Genomic DNA, 8987 nt, shown 5'->3' on the forward strand with positions numbered 1-8987 from the left:
CAGATGCCACAGTTGCCCCGGGCAATGTCGGACATGATCTACTCAAGGAAAACAGTCCCAGGAAGCGGGCTGCCTTCTTTGAGTACAAAGAGTCAAGTGCATTATAAATTCTTTGCATTCTTTGCAGTGCAAATAACTGACTTCAAGGTTAAATACCACAGTTTCATAGTTATAAATACCTGCCGATTGACAATTCTGCTGAAGTACATTTATAGGACAAAACACTTTAACAGAGAGTGTCAGAAAGCCTGTCCTGGGAACTAAAGTTTACAAGTTGTTTCCCAGACATTCCGGTTTCAGTGTTGCACAAAGGAAGAGATGAGCAGTGAGCTCTGTCTTTGAACCTTGATTTTATACTGTGAAAATGTGTTTATGCAAGAAATATAAGTGCAAGGTTATGTTGTGATTTACCTAGTATATATTGTTGATGTTATCACTGATGACTGATGTTTATATATTCTTAAATCACGTATGTCATTTGCAGATGATTCTAGTGTCATTTTGCTCTAGTTAGCATTAGCCACTTGTATTAGCATGCTAGGCCAGAAGTGTGTTTTCATTATGTCATAGTTTACAGCGTCATGACAATACATGGTATTTATCTGTATTAATGTACATTTAATTGATTATATTCATATGTTTACACTGCCAGAACATACACTTCCTACTATCTGATTCATGTGTATTATGCTGCTAATTCATTCAGTTGATTGTTGTTTTGGGAATATAATGAAACACATGTACACTGAATACAGTTTGTAATTGTATTTCTTTATTTGTTCTGTCTACAGACCATTATACACAGAATTATTATCTACACAACCATTAACATCAGAACAAAATGGGGCCTTGGCAGCTCAGCAGTAAAGACGCTGACTACCACACCAGGAGTTGCAAGTTCAAATCCAGGGCGTGCTGAGGGACTCCAGTCAGGCTTCCTAAGCAACCAAAAGGGTGGGTAGAGTCACGTTGGGTTAACCTCCTCATGGTCACTATAATGTGGTTCTCGGGCTTGGTGGGGGACATGGTGAGTTATGCGTAGATGCCGTAGAGAATAGCTTGAGCCTCTACCCACGCTATGTCTCCATGGACCTGGCGCACTGACACAGAGGCAACTGAGATTTGTCCTCGCCACCTGGATTGAGGTGAGTCACTACGTCACCACAAGGACTTAGAGCGCATTGGGAATTGGGCATTACAAATTGGGGAGAAAAGGGGAGAAAATCCACACACACACAAAGAAAAAACATCAGAACATACGTATTCCCTGTAAATGGAGATAAGTTACTCACTCTGCCTGTTCAATAAATGCATCAAATTGTGGGAATCTCTTCTCTAGCTTCTCTAACCAGAATCTAGTCCATATTTGGCTGTGTCAGTCAGCATAATTCAAATTGTAGTAGGTTTCGCTACAGCAAGGTTTACGTCGCTTTGAGATGTACAGTGTATGATTGAAAATTAACAAAATAATTTATTTCTGTGTTACAACACTTATTTATTTGTGAAAACAGTCAACTCGCATTCCAAGACAGAGTGTGCTAATGGTGATCTATCAGCTGATTGGCTGAGATGTTTGTGTATTGGAACTGGCCTAAGATTGCAATTTGAATACAGTGGGGGTTGGTCTGCTGATTGGTCAGTTTAAATGTATCTGGACTGTTTATGGTCATATTGTCAACATTGGAAGGATACAAATTTTTTACAACAGGATTGCAACTTGTGCTCTGGGCTTTTCTATTCTTTGGCTCTGTTCTCTGACTCTTCTTTCTGGGCTCTGTGCTTTGGCAACTGAGTTACACGCCATCTGGCCAGACTCTAGCTCTCAATGGCATCTCTCTCTATCCTCTCTATCCTCTCTCTCTCTTTCTGTCTTCCATTCTCTCTCACTCAGTTAGTATGCATACTGGTTTCATGTACATATTGCATACATCCAATTTGTAACTACTGTATATCATCTAAACTGTAACCAACTAACGTAACCTTGTATGACTATACTCTTATTAAACATTTCCTTTTTGATCCATGCCTAGTTTAATTAAACTGTGTGACTAATATTAAGATTTAACATTTGCATGCTACAGGTTGCATTACAATAAGATCATAGTATGGTTCAAAATATTGCCCTCCCATTTCTAACTATTCTAAGCTATTCTAACTGCGTTTATTTCCATCGTAGGTACAAGTAGCAGAAGGTGGTAATAGTCAGGAAATGCTCAGATTTTCCTGATGATTATTGATATATTGGGATTTTTTTTTCAAATATAAACAGGGATGCTCATTTCACAAAAGTCTTTGTCTTTTCAAAAGTATTTCTCAACACATCTTTGGTAAAGTGTGAGTGGCAGGGTTAATTAGTGGGTTGTGCACCTAGGGTATGACATGGTGCGTTCTAAAGTTTAAACAATTATTTTCTATGAAGTTTTGTATGCACACACGGTGGTCTCGCCATTTCCTGGAGCAGTTAAATATTCTACAGTGCCACAGAGATCAACTCGCATAGTTTCCTATTAAATTCGACCCAAATAATGATCAAAGGAAAAATATTACTTACTCCAGCCATCACTGGATGATATATTGTGTATAAGTATCTTTCATAGAGCCTAGACAATATATTTTCAGTTACAGTTATGTATTTTTTGATTTGACAGCTAAAATGTAAGACCTATTCAATGCTACATACAGGGAAATTGCATAATAAATTTCACCATTTCTAGACGTTCAGTTTGAGCTGTTACACCAGTTTCATACACAAACCTGCAAACTCATCAATGTTACATTGTAAATGGACTGGCATCAGCTCTTAATGTGTGTGTGTGTTCTGTCTCTTGTCCATGCCAATTCTGGCTTCAGTAAATGTTATGTCACCCCTCTTGTGGTCTGCCCATCATTAATCTATATATCAATATTTTATGACATCCTAAAGTTTACCTAGAAAGACAATAGAAAAAGAGTGCAGACAGACACAAAACACACTCTGTGTGAATGACCTTGAACCAATTACTTGGTTCAATGTATGGAATAAATATGGAATGAAAGTAAATAGTGACTGAAACAAAAATTCTGCCTAACATCTCCTTTTAATGTTCAACAGAAGAACGAAGAAAGGTCAAACAGGTTTGGAACAAAATGAGAGTGAATAAATACTGAGTTTTGGGTGAACTATATTGAAAACTGAAACTATCACTGTCCTTGCATTGAATAATGAACTCAGGGGATAAGTGATTGCTGTCCCCCAGCTCTCTATAGGGCAGATCTCTTCATCCCAGTACTGCGACTGGCAGCAAGATGGATGTCAAAAGGACTGTAGCTTGGTCGAAAGCCCTGTGGCTCCAGACACCACTTAGATATTCATCAAAAGCTTCATGTGAAAGTGAGATGAAATACACCAATTTGAGCCATTTGTCTGTTTGAAATGAAAACAAAAAGGTCTCTCAGTGCATATTGACACAAGATGGCCCTTGCTATCATAACTGTTCAGCCAAGAGTTATCTTTACTGACAGAGGGAGAATTTAAGTAGGAGATTTCACTTTGAGATTTTGGTGCAACATAAAACCCCCCAGAATAATATGCAATGTCATTTTTTGACCAAGCTGGGTTCTTACATTGTGTGCAAACCATCAACTCTCATGTTGTTCCCAACCTGTATGACTTTCTATCATCAATGGAACACAAAAGATGATGTTAGGCAGAATGTTCATATTTGTGTTAACTTTACCTTTAAGGGTTAAAACTCACTGCCCATGAAAGTGTCCCAAAGCTGTGGACTCACTGTGAACTTTAATGACAGTCACAGTGTGCAGGAGGCCATAAAGAAGATTTCAGGTTGGAATAGTGACCTCTGCACACCAAATCGTGAATACACAAGGTAGACAGGAGAGAGGCCAGGGGTCCCACTCAATCACATCCTAATGGCAGCTTTGTAGCCCCTGCTTAGAGAGATAAACAGAGAAACAGCCCACAAAAGCCTTGAGCTTTGAGGGTAGCCAGAAATAAATTGAGCACGCTGCTCAAAGACTCTTTCATACTCTGAGTGTTTCTGAGATTGACCTGATTTAAAAAAATGGCCTCACATGTCCTGACTTTAAATGCTCAAAATATAAATATATCCCTAGATTTATCTAAATAGTGTTAAGGAGTATCAAACAGTAATTGCAGTAATTTAAAGGCTTATTTCACCCAAAATGAAAATGATTTAATCTTGTACTCACTCTCAAGTTGTTGCAAACCTGTACAACTTTCTTCCTTTAAAAACAGAAGGAGATGCCATCATTCACCATTCCTCAGATATAATTATGGATGGGAATTGTAAGAAATTTAACGATTCAAGTTACGATTGTGTAAGGGGGTTAAGGGAAAGGAGGAGGCGAGAACCAGCTTGGCAATATAAATAATAGTTTAATAATAAACTGAACGAAAAACACACAAACATAAACACACAGAGCAGCTGCCTGTTATTTTCTCTCTCACCCTAACTGTCGTCACGGGCCACCTTTATCCCTCGCGGGCCCCCATCAGGCTGACTGGGGACCGGGCGTGCGTTGTTCCAGCCCGGCTCCGCCCTCCTCCGCTCAACAAAATCGTTTTAAAGATTCCGGTTCCTTAACGGTTCCATTAACAATTCTATAGTGCTTTAGAGGTAGAGATATTTGGAAATAAGAAATGCAATTCATGCAATGATGAGATCATTTAATATTTTAACTGAACAAATTCTTGAAAATGGTGTTTTCCATTTGAAATTAAGATTTTTTATTCATTTATAAATTTTTATAAAATACGTACCACTAATTGCAACAAAACTTATGTATATCTTTAACAGTTGTCATATCAATGACCATCCAGTAATTGCTCTGAATTCTTGAATCATTTCAAGTTGGATATAAAGAAAGTAATGATTTGCAGTTCAGTACATTTTGATTCACTAAAAGGCTGGCTGATGAAAAGAGTAATTTTTTGGGAGGTACTGCTGTATGTTTTGCGGTGTAGACTCATAAGGGTTATTCGTTGGAATTTAGACTTCACTAGTCGCACTGTAAATTTCACAATGTAGATTCAAAAGAACTGGCTCATAAGTTCCATTTGTTTGGAATTAGACTACACTGGTCACACTGTATGAGTTTGTGTCTGAGCTTATGTGATAGGGATCAGAGTGAGATAGTTGCGTTAAGTCGGTATGTGTGTCACCCCTCCACCATTTTTAATTGGCATGTGTGTCACACTTCTGATTGAAGAAAGCGAGATCTCAGCAACATTCTGCATGTGTGACAAAAGTTGTTTTGAGCCTGCTAGTGTAGAGCTAGCTTATAACTAGAGTAAGCAATTTATACCAGAAGCATATTTTGTTATACTGGTTGAAAGTCTCTTTGCATCTTAACAGCAATAAATAAATAAAATGCTCTGATATGAAAAAAAAAAAAAAAATCCATTATCTGTGGAAGTCACAGGCCTGTAAAAGGCCCATCCAATCAATTCATTTGGCCCGAATGCAATGATTGGATGGCCTACCTGCCTGTCTAACTATGTACCTGCCAACCTCCACGTGAGTTGGGGGCGGGACTATCTGACTGTTTGAACAACTGCAGGAAAGGGGTGTATTCAGAAAAAAAGTTTTAAAAAAGTTTATTTTTGCAATTCCATTCGGTGGCGCTAGTGTTGCAGCAATTACATTAGCTTTAAGCCAAGCGCAGATTGATTTTTGCAGCAAAACTTTTGTCATACTGTTGCCAAATTCACAGTGCGATCGGCCGATACCGTTTTTTTCTTAAAGTTATATGCTGCAGTTATATGTTTATGCCCCACACAGTAAAATTATGGTAACACTTTACAAAAAGGTTCCATTTGTTACCATTATTCTACAACATTACTGTAGTTAACATGAAATAATGAACTTAATGTTAGTCACAACATATATTAATACATTTTTTAAATCAAAAGTTGTATTAGTTAATGCACATTAATGCACTATGAACTAACAATGAACAATTGTATTTTTATTAACTAACATTATGATTAATAAATGCTGTAAAAATATATTGTTCATTATTTGTTCACGATACCTAATGCATTAACTGATGTTAAAGAAATTAAACCTTTTTATTAAGTGTTACCACAATTACATTAAAATTACATTAATTGTGAACTGCTAACATGTCAATATCAAAAGGTAAGTGTGACATACTGGCAACCAAAAACCATGAGAGCATCACACACAGTAGAGATAGTTTACAAAATAAGAAAAATATATCCATTACAAGCTCTAAAACTGCTCTAATGAGAAATCATTAATATCAATGATTTACTTACTGGCTTTGGTGTCTTGTTGTAACACAAATCACTAATTGTTAAGCAAATGCGTGAAGACAGTTATTGAAGGTTAAACATTTACAACTGTTATTAGTGGTATTATGACCAACATTAATCTGATTTAAATTGGGATCCTCACAGAATAGTGCTGGAATAGGTGACTGATGATGAAATATTGAGAGCGCCTGGAGATACGCATGTTTGATTGACACTACAAGCACTCATGTTAAAGAGAGTAAAGCTAAAAGCATTCATGAAGACTCAAGTCTCTATCCCTCCACACAACGTCATGACTCACGTTACAACAGGTGTACTCAGATTTGTATTTGCATATTTCTTCGTTGTTTAATTCGTTTTGATACCCATTAGCAGCCTCTTTATCCTCTTCCTGTTCACTATGCAGTGAGTCAGAATTACTACTGTAAAGACTCTAGAAAATGGGCAACTTAATATTCATACACATGTAATTTTTATACATTTTTAAAAACAAAATGGCATATTCATGTGATTTACATCACATCGCCCCTCCAAATGGGAATATCGTCCGATTTCGATCTGTGGCCGATTGATCGGTACACCCCTTGGTCAATCCCTTTAAAAAACAAATGCAACCCTGCAAATGGACTGAAATTAAAAGCAATACTTGGAAGACCAGTCTCAACAGTTGCTTCTGTTTTATAGCTCACCAACAGAGCCAGGCAAAGCACAATTTACCAGAAAGCAGATCAATGAAACAATACAGTGATTGATTCATGAGTGGGGCCACACTTAAACCATATGACATTAAACCACATGAGATTTAATTACCTTTTTGCCAGATTCTACAAAAAACCCCAATGCATTTTACTCATAAATAACAGTTTTATTCGTCACTCTCCAGTCGTTTGTTTATCCAACAGCCACTTCGTCATCCTCTGCAAATCTCTCAAAGTAAATCAGCAGAAAATGTCACCGCAAAGTGCCTGGCTCAATGTGAACTGCGGGGGTGTGCTCTCACTGTGAGCAGTGACTGACTGGCAGCGGTGTTTGGACAGGTGCCCCTAATTGGCAGGTGGAGCTCTTGGTCGCAGCTGTGGCTGCTGGGACTAATGATGAGTCAGGCCGGACGGGCAGCAGAGAAGCATCTGGAACATCTCTGTCGACTCACACGGTGACACAGTTGCCGGGGATGATAGCGTTTCAGGCTGATTAATTTGAGTGGCGTGTTTGGCCGTGGAGAGGAAGTCTAGAGTGTGTGGGCTGTGACATTGTCCTTTATTATCAGAGAACTTTAGTGGCAGCAGTCTCGTGCAAATGAGATGAGTCACCCTGGGAGGGATGGCATCACAGTGCATCTCTTCAGCACTTAATTTTGTAGCTGCTGGTGTCAAAACCCTGCCACTGTGGCAGATGAGAATACGTTATACAAAGGTCCATGGGCATAGGATTTGCTGTTTGGGTTGCCCTCCAAAAATGGGCGGCTGTGGCTCAGTTGCTAGAGCGGGTCGGCCAATAATCGCAGGGTTGGTGGTTCGAATCTCGGCCCACATGACTCCACATGCTGAAGTGTCTTTGGGCAAGACACTGAACCCCAAGTTGCTCCCAATGGCAGGCTAGCGCCTTGCATGGCAGCTCTACCGCCATTGGTGTATGAATGTGTGTATGAATGGGTGAATGAGTCACAGTGTAAAGCGCTTTGAATACCATTAAGGCTTAAAAAGGCGCTATATAAGTGCAGACCATAAGCATGAGTATCTACTGTGGCACACACATAGTTAAAGACCTCATGAAATGTAAAATGTTCAATACTCTAAAACAGTCCAACACTCACGTGAGCTAGAACGCAAGATAATCACATTTGAATAGGTGGGTCTGTAATTCAAATGTATTGTTTTTCAAATATTGCATTAGAGTAAAAGTGTTTTGAAATAATAACGTAGCAGGGTGTGAGTCATTGAGTGAAAATTAGGAGTTCATAAATCATAAACAGCCATAGTACACGTGATTTGTGTGAAAGTGATTAAAACGCATTTGTTGTGGCACCTCTAGTGTATATTTTACCAGGAAACTGCAGCAAAATGTAGAGAGCGGCATGTAGAATGCAGTTTACAAAAATTTTGTATAGTAATGTAAGCACACGTAGTTCTAGCGGGAAGACTAGCAGCTGTACATCGTCACACCATTACCTAGGTAACTCCTAGTCAATCACATGTAAGCCAATGCTTTTTAAGTCTGCTCACAATCTATCACATTGCTGTTTCAGTGTGTTAACATGGCAACCTCCACCACCCAACCACCACCAGTTGAGTCCCATCCTGCACGGAGATAGGCTCCTCGCCCATGCCTCCTATCTCCGGCAGGATATGACGGTTCCAAGTACAACTTCTTCGGACGGCCAGATGGGGCTTACGCCAAAGAGAGACATTACATTTCTGTTTTATATTCATCAAATAAATGTCATCTTAAATTGCATTAAAGTCTGTGAGTCTTCCTGATAGAAAAATTTGTTTTATGAGATTAGGATGGTATTTTGTATTATACTGCATTGTATTCTGTGTGTGATGTATATTTGGTGATGCAACACCTCAATTGATGAATTAAAGGCCTATCCTAAATTTGCAGTTTTCCTAAGCAAACGGACCAAAAATATTGATGACTTATATTGCAGTTTTAATATTTGATTTTTGACCATTGAGATGTTGGCTAG

General features: G+C 38.6%; 1 long non-coding RNA gene across 1 annotated transcript; it reads left to right on the plus strand.

Annotated features, from left to right (window-relative positions):
- Positions 1-298: 298 nt before the first annotated feature.
- On the plus strand, positions 299-8757 carry LOC127628171 (uncharacterized). The gene is made up of 3 exons (XR_007968613.1): positions 299-394; positions 792-954; positions 8544-8757. It is a non-coding gene; the product is annotated as an uncharacterized LOC127628171 (long non-coding RNA).
- The last annotated feature ends 230 nt before the right edge of the window (positions 8758-8987 follow it).

Source organism: Xyrauchen texanus, chromosome 34 (genome assembly GCF_025860055.1).
Source record: "Xyrauchen texanus isolate HMW12.3.18 chromosome 34, RBS_HiC_50CHRs, whole genome shotgun sequence".
NCBI classification, from domain to species: domain Eukaryota; kingdom Metazoa; phylum Chordata; class Actinopteri; order Cypriniformes; family Catostomidae; genus Xyrauchen; species Xyrauchen texanus.